This window comes from Pieris rapae, chromosome 20 (genome assembly GCF_905147795.1).
Source record: "Pieris rapae chromosome 20, ilPieRapa1.1, whole genome shotgun sequence".
NCBI classification, from domain to species: Eukaryota; Metazoa; Arthropoda; class Insecta; order Lepidoptera; family Pieridae; genus Pieris; species Pieris rapae.
The window spans coordinates 7,888,273-7,897,285 of NC_059528.1; the positions used below are offsets into that span (position 1 = coordinate 7,888,273).

The window sequence follows — 9,013 nt, forward strand, 5'->3', positions numbered from 1 at the left end:
TTGCTATCTACTGTACGTGTGTATATCACGGAACTAGTGTTAAACGGCTTGACCGATTTCAATGAACTTTTTGTATGCGTTTGAGTGGCGTCCTGGATGGTTTAGATTTACAAATCGGGCGGCAGATGGCGCTGCAGTCGGTATTTATACTGCAACTAAATATCTGGTTGTTAAATATCCTAATTGCTTGAAATGCTTGTCGGATCAGCTAGTACCTTATAATTGTAAAGTACGATTGTTGATTTATATAACGATCAAATTCTTGCCTATTGAAGCAAGAATGTTGCGCCAAAAATGCAATTTACTTTTTAAAGTCTCTTCATATATTTAAGCCCGTGTTGTGTGAACACATTAAAAATGTAGAGGCACTCTTAATAAGTGCACCAAATTTTTAAACCTACATTATGAATCTTTGAATCATTCATCAGCCCTGGTTTTTGAGTAAAACAATGTTAAAACCATTTTCTGTCTGGGCCAGAGATTTCTGTATCTGTTTCATGATTTGTCAAATAGGATTAGCTTACTGTGTTCTCCTCTATAATCATGTTTGATGTTTAGATCTTAGACAAACCGGTTTCCTCAAGACGTTTTCCTTTACTGTACGCACGAGTATTTTATGCGCATACTTAAAAAATACAGGTGCAGCCGGGGATCGAACCGCGAGGGGGGACCCCCTTAGGTCGAAGGTTCGATCGCTGAAGCCACTAGGCCAATACTGCGAAGCTGGTTTTTAAGTCAGTTTAGTCGTTAAATATTCGGCAAATATAACTTTGTATCCTTCGACATATATCGCGCAAAACTAATTCTAGTATAGAAGTGATGGTTATTATATAAGTATCAAGGAAAAATATCAATAAAACAAACTAACTATGGATTAAATTACTTAAAGATAGCATATAATGTAACACACTAAAATCCATTTTTGTTTAACTTTTTTGTATTTTTTTAATTAGTATTTTTTGTTTTGTTTATTATTTGTATGGTCTCTTCGTGTGTGTCATAGTTTCATAGTGATTGTCACATTAATAATTGTATTTTGAGGTTATTTTACCAATGTAACAGAGTGCCGAGCGTTGACAATCTTTCATCAATAAAAAAGACGCAATTTATGATTAACTAGCTGATCCGGCGAACTTCTTACTGCATAACTGTCGATTAGTCTATTATAGATTAGCTTAACATAATTTATCATTCTTCGTATGTAATACAATTAATTAAAATATTAAGTTCACTCTTGACACGGAATTGCAATACTTAACGTTACAATGTATATTGTTTTGTTATATATTTAATTAGCTTGATATATTTTTCTTATATTACACAAAAAACATTTCTGAACTCATACCTATTTGACAACCAATGTTTATCTGAATACTTTATCATTACAGATAGAATACTACATTTTTTAAATATAAAATACGAACCCGAATATTGCGTATACATTATTTAAAAACCTTCTTTGATAAGAGAGTTTTCCTTATCGACGGGAGGAACAATACATATTTGACAGCTACGAAACCCACGCACGTTTTGTATTGGACTTTATTTGTTTTTCGTCTATGTTTCAATGTTTTAATAGTTTTCCCGAGACGGAAACAAACACAACAAGTAAAAATACACCCGTTCTTTAGTTATAAGTGTAAAAATAAACACGATTTTATTTGAATTGTAATTAAACCAGGTATTTTTTGTGATCTAGAAAATGTAAAAAGTAAACAGCAGTGTGCATATGTCATTAAAGATAGCACCCACAGGCCATGAACACCCATGTGTTTGGGTTCGTTAACATCCTTAAGGAATATGTCCAGGAAATACCACAGAAAGTCCATAGAAAGAGTTTTAAGGCGAGTCGGCACGTCACTCCGGGCCACTTTGCTGAGTGATGGGAGCTCATCACGATCAGCTCCTTCCATTTAACCGTATTCATGTTGCGTAGAGTTGTAAGTTCTCTCTGCATCTTCTGCCGCATTTACCATGAAAAGTATTTAGAGGAGTTGTTCGGATTCTGCAGATTCAAACATCTCTACTAGAAGAAAAGATACACCGGCTCGTAGTAGAATCGATTCGAAAATACTCAAGTAGGTAGCTGGTTCCACTTAGTGGTGGTGCGCGGCAAAAACTGCCTTAAAATCGCTCACATGTGGAACGACGGATATCGCGGTGATACGAGTGGAATTTCGTATTCTGTGCGTTCGATGATGAAACTGGGTGAAATTTCCATATTATTTTTCAATGTTTAAGGCCAGTAATATGGCTGGCGTAGTTTTGCTCTTTCGCGAATTTTGTAAACGTTTTTGACATTCATAAGCATGCCTTAAGTCGCATACAAACTGAATAAATAAATTTTAATTTGATTTTGATTTGATTTGAATAATGATAGTATGGTCAATAAAATAAATGATGTAAATCACGTTTCTATACCGATAAAGGTTGTTTAGCCGGTCCCTTTGATCTGTCGATTGGAATATTCAACGGCTTGCCAGATGGCACCACCATTTACGTAGAGTTGAAATATTGGAAAGTCAGGCTTTATATTCAAATTCAGTTTCAACAAAGTAAAACTATATTTTAGTTTTCCTTTTAATATGGTGCTAATAAAGAAGATTGGAGTTTTCTAAAAGGCCTACTCAAAGCAAAAAACAGTGATGACGTAAGATATTAAAAAAAAACGAGTGTGCTTATAGGTCATAAGGACACTCGTTTATTTTAAATATATTTATATTACCTAGTATATTTTCCTTCACCGTTCGAGCAAATGTTAAATCCGCACATAGAAAGAAAGTCCATTGGTGCACAGCCGGCGATCGAACCTACAACCTCAAGTACTAGAGTCGCACGCTGAAGCCACTAGGCCAACACTGCCTATATAATACTTATATACATATGAAAAAATGATGAACTGTTTTAGCAGGTGCTGCGGAGCATTAGGTAAATGTTGTTGATTCTTAGAAAAAGCGAATGAAATGGTGAGTTATTACCAGTACGAATCCATTCTATGACCAAGAGAACTAGATTAAATTTAAGAAGATTTTTTTACTGACGTTCGTAAGAGTACCTACATCAACATAATATAATAATAATCTTTCAAACATAAATAGTACTCTTTTACATATAAAAAAAACACTTATTCTCGTTACATAAAATACAAAACAAAGCTTAACTATTAAGACGTATATCAACAACTTCAGAATAAAAATGGCAGAATGATTTTATTGAATTTTTTACGACAGAACAACATTTTTGTCCTCGACTCACCCCAAAATTATGACGTAAAATAACTATTCAAGTTTAATATCGTCACGTAAAACTGAAGGGATGGGATTTTAATCACCTCTTATTTTTACGTTTAATGTTAACAAAAGCTACTAATAATAGGGAAACCATTGGACATTTAACAAGCATTTATTTATTTATTTCGTAATTCTACAGCTGACATAAATTATATGTAATTACAAACGAATACACTGAAAATATAGCCAAAGATGGAATACATGTTACATTATACTACAAAAAGATTTCTTCTTCTTCAAGACCTCTCCATTACTGGAGGTTGGCCGTTAGTTTTCTGAACCGCGTCTTGTCGTGGACAAAAAGTTTTACAAAAAAATTAGAACATACATTTTTATATCTTAGACTGAATTTTTTAATCATATTTGGTTACAAAACTTATATTATTATGTCTTACCAAATCCCAGGTTCTTCTATTTAAGCTACATGACCTACAAAGGTTATAGAGCCACTGATTTTTCTTTTAGTTTTTGTTTATAAGTACATGGTCTTCACATTTAACTACTAATAATACTTTAAAAAAGTTTTTAATTTCAGTAGAGTAAGTATGGAGTTTCTTGTCCATTATTCTCCACACGAAACCTTTTAGAAGGGGCAACTAATCATCATTAAATATTTTTAACTTTTAATTGTTTTCATATGCCTAATTGAAATACTAATGTGACTACTTTAAACGATGTCTTATCAATATAAATTATCTTTCAAATAAATTCTTTTTAACTGCAAATATCTTTCAATAGATATATTTTATCTACTACAGAGACAACATTAAACACGGCGGGGGACAGATAGAGTCAATTGATATTTACTTGAATAGGAAATGCGTCAAGGTTTTCCTTAAAAGGAAGGGATCGTTTAGTTACTACTTCCGACGTCTAACAAAGAAATAGGTTATACAAATGTGTCACAATTGGTATACGTTAATAATTTTATAAATTCAGGTATAGTTTATTGTGGGTAGTCAAAGTATAAAATATGTTTTATTGTAGTAGTTTTTATAATAATAATAATTCATCGTTTGCAATGAAAGTTAAAAATAACTACAAATATCAAAATAGGCATGCAAATGTCATGTTGTCGTAAGCTTGCAAAATTTGTATGTGCCCTCTAAAAATCACATAATTTACGAATTAAAAAAAATATTCACAATTTAAATAACTAGGTAAAAGTAATAGGTTTCAGGTAGAACTTGTAGGAAATTGTCAACGAAACATAATTAAAAATTGAATAAAAAAATTCAATCAAAACGATTTTTCTGTATTATTTTGTTAGATCCTTGCGCTTGATGTTTGCTGCATCAAGATTTTAAATTTTATAATAGGTTTATATTTGGTTAACGTAACAATTTAATGAATACATTATGGAACATAAAAACATACTGAATGAATCTCTATATATTTTACATTTACTGCCAGTAAATTTCACACACTTATTGAACCTCTCCAATGTACAAATTAGATCAAGGGATGCGGATCGTAGAATGTATGGAAGAATCTCTTTGTCACCTGATTTGATCGTCATCTATTTTACAAGAACCTGCATTCATGAAGTCATGAAACATATATACACATTTTTCGTTTAAAAACCACAACCGAGCGTTTATAAGGCAGTTTGCGCCTCAGTCGCAATAAAAGAATAAGAAGTAATAATACTAATGCTTATGAACGAATAACTAGGAAAAATAATATTAGTAAAAGTAATGAAGTTTTGTGTAAAAGTGTATAGAAAATAAAATAAAAAATAACAATAAATGTTCAAAAATTGATAATTACATTTTTTTTTGGGCAGATATCGTGGTAAAGAAGAATAGATCTGATTTCTTGTTTGTGATTCCTATAACACTGAATCGATGATAAAGCTACATCATCAGAAAATCATAAAAATTTGTTTCGTAATGATACAACGCTACGATAAAATGAACGCAAGTAAATCACAGTGAACAACTCAATAAACATAAGTACAGTAATTTATTACAAAAAATAAGCTTACCTTTTTTACGTAAATTAAATGAGAGCTTTTATTAAAATAATTGTGTAATTATTTTACATTAAACGTTGGCACAATATTTAAATCTCTGATTATAGGTGGGTGTTGACCTCGGAGTTAACAAAATTTAGTGTTATTTTATAATAATGAAAATGTATAATAAATAATCATACAATTAATTTATGATCAAACAAATTATGTAGCGCCGAGCTACGGCGTAGCAAATACCAGACATTTTTATTTATTCCAGGAATTTTTTTACAAAATATTCATGAAACATTATTAGAGGTATTGTAAGTATTTTTACTATAGGCACCGTCTGTATTCCATCACCGATAAATGCTAGACTTTAAGAGATCATTAATAATAATAAATAATTCTGTAAAGCTAAAACAAGATCTGACATGTCGTCAATTTTTGGGGTTTAGGCAATTCCTCTTCATATTTACTTTCACAGTTCAAATGCGCAATAATGTACAGTTACAAAGTTATAAATGTTCTATGAAACAAACTCGAACGAAGCGTTGATAATGTTTACCAAAATTTTACACTTTACTGAACACAATACAAAATTTGTCATTGTCAATGTTCGTGCTAAATTTTGTACTAGTTCGTTGAACTGAAAGCATTGCCTATTGTCTAATCTTTCATATTTTAAATAATATCATTACTTCTTCTTCTTCGTTTTGCTCTTGACAGAGCGGTTGTGATAACTATGTGGTAGAAGGCGCAGATGTGATGCGCTTCATGACGTTCCGCCACCGCTGCCTATTGTATGTCATCCTGCTGCACTGATTTAGTGATTCTCCTACGACAGACTTAATCTGATCAGTCCAACGTGTCGGTGACCTGCTGCACGGTCCACCTTCCCCTGGACGACAAGGCGTTCTAAGGACTGATCACCACACTGAGATACGTGGCCGAAGAATGTAAGGATGCGAGATTGTACTGTTGAAAATAGACGCTGCTTAATACAGAGTTCTTGAAGTATCGAGACGTTTGTACGAAACTCAGTCCACTATACCCCAAGCATTCTCATCCAGCACCACATTTCGAGAGCGTCTATTTTCTGCCTTTCCACATCTCGCAAGGTCCACGTTTTAATATCATTACATTTAGTTGTAAAATATAAAAAAAACGCTAGAAAAGGCGTGCATCGGTAAGAACTGAATTGGTTTTGTTTTAAATGGATGTTTAGTCTAACCCGTATACGCGTTAAGGAATCAGTGATACGAATAAAACTCATTTATAAGGGAAATAGAATTAATATAACACGTCTTAGTGTTGATTATAACGATAATACGTGTTATCTAATATGGAGTTATTTAGTCTGCCTTGACGTCTAATAATGAAACTCAGCTGTAGTTCTGTAGAAGATACGGAAAATGTGTTTAAGGTTGCAATAAACGGGACCTTGTTTTTGTTACATCAAGAATTTTGTTTCGCGTGAGTGAATAATTTTGTTCAATATAGTACGTTGTTTTCATACCCTCAGCCTTAATTATTTTTATCCCTTAAAGGGTCTGACAATACCGAAAGCTAATGAAATTCAGAATTAGCTTTTAAGAAGTTCGTCAAAGCCGGTTGGAACAAAAGGGGACCATTTTGGGGTTTTAATACTGTTTAGTTGACTTCACGGCCCTAGTGAGAAGATTGAAAAGGACTCAATTTTAATTAGTATGTGTGCATGTTAGTTTTAAGTCTTAACATAAACAACAAGTATGAAAATAAAAAATAAATTTATATTTTTATAAAATATGAGAAACAGGTATCACTTATTTGACGTCATTAAATTTGTATCGCAGACATCGATACCATCGGGAAAGAAGACGAGTGTAGGCCGAGAGAAAAGGCCGGCGTAAAAAACTGTCGGCACTCTTTTAATATAGCAAATCATCGTACAAAATGGCAAACAACACTTATTGAGAAACATATATTATCGCAAAATAAATTAGCCTGTCTAGCACTAGTCCCAGGCTCTTTTATCAACTAGATAATCGTTAACTTTATAGTAAGCCATTTTACTTGCTACTTTGCTTTTCAATAATACATTTCTTAAATATATTAACAGGCAGAGATAAAATCCTCTGGGATTAAAAAAAATCCTTTTTTCCAAAAAAGAATGACTAACTAAATATAAGCACAAATAGTACACATAACAAAGTTCAGTTTTCCTCTTAGAGAACTAAACTCACTTTCCTATCTTAAATAACCTTTTAAGTAATTCTAGTTACGTTAGTTAATTATGTCCCAGTGCAGAGGCAATTTATATATAAAATCACAAGAAGATGCTGTTTTATTTATAAATATTCATTAATTTACAGAACATACTAATAAAAATATTTTTTTTTTCAAGAATATGGTACAATTAATGTGATATGGTAGTACAATCTAACGTTTAGAAGTGCAACACATAATGGCGTGCACATTTGCCTTAAACAGTAGAATAGAAGTTACATAGATTATGAGTTATTAAAATAAAATAAAATACGTTTATTTTAGAACAAAAGATAATCTAGGTATCACTAACTCCACGTCATTAAATTCGAACCTGTAGGCATCCTACTCATCGGCAAAGAAATAAAAAACTCTCGGTACTCTTTTATTATTATTAAAATTATCAGGTATACAAGAAATTTTAATATTATTTGTAGTAATAAAGTACACATTATTAAAATATAATATTACGATATAAAATAAATATTAATTATGTTTTACGGAAATAATCATTAATTAATACATTTTAAGATGTCTTAGGTAAATGAATAATTACTCGTTAATTTTGAATAATTTAAATAATATATTTAAATTTTTCTACCTGTATAAAACACCAATCAACCAATAATGATGGTGGCAATCAATTTAAGAGTATATTTATTTTATTTGTCAATTTATATCGATTTTGTATTGTGTGAAAATAAAGTTATTTTTAATTTATAAGACAAAGAATTTAGTAAATCTGTATCACTTTCAATACAATTTTTATAATTAATTTTTTCTTTATATATATATTGAAAAGCCGACAACGCACTTGCCAGATTTCTGGCCAGAAATTTCTGTGAGTGTCCATGGGCTCTTATCACATAATAGGTGAGCCCGTTTGCCGTCACTAAATTAAAAAAAATAATTACAAATTGTTGTGTAGTTTTATTTATTTGTGTATTAATAGTTGTATTATATTTCTTACAATGCTACTTTAGTTTTTTTTTGTAAAAGAATGGAATAACTCAAATATTACTTACCGCATTAAAAAACAACACATTAAATACTTTTTACGCGGACAAATTGACAATTGACAGCTTTTCCCGCGCGTTTTCACACAAGCGACTCTCGCCCGACCCAATACTCGACTGCTCAGCGACGTTCAAAGATAGATTCTCGACTAAGATGTTGAACTGAATAATATTTTTGCTTGTGAACATATATTGAATTCCGGAAATTAATAATAGAAACCTTAGGTTTATGTAGGATCTAATGGGATTTATCTGCGCAATGTGTATTGCAGTCCAATTTTGTCAATATAACAAGCGTATACATCATTCGATTTGGTTTCAGCGATTTAATCTTTTATTCTTTAAGTGCCTATTTTTAGTGCCTCGTAATACTATTTCTACAGTATAAGTAACTAGCTATATTTTGTAGTAAACATACATGTTCCAAAAAATAAACGACAAGAAATATAATAGACAAACTGCGAATTAGTCTAATCAAATAGGCTTTACAATGGATTTTAATTAAT

General features: G+C 31.4%; 1 protein-coding gene across 1 annotated transcript in view; it reads right to left on the minus strand.

Moving 5' to 3' along the window:
• The window catches only part of LOC110993446 (orexin/Hypocretin receptor type 1), a 50,072-nt gene extending 41,434 nt beyond the window's left edge, over nt 1-8,638 (minus strand). The window contains exon 1 of the mRNA XM_045632735.1: nt 8,517-8,638. The gene's annotated coding sequence lies outside the window, so the exon portion shown is untranslated. The remainder of the gene's footprint in view (nt 1-8,516) is intronic.
• Between the last annotated feature and the right edge of the window lie 375 nt (nt 8,639-9,013).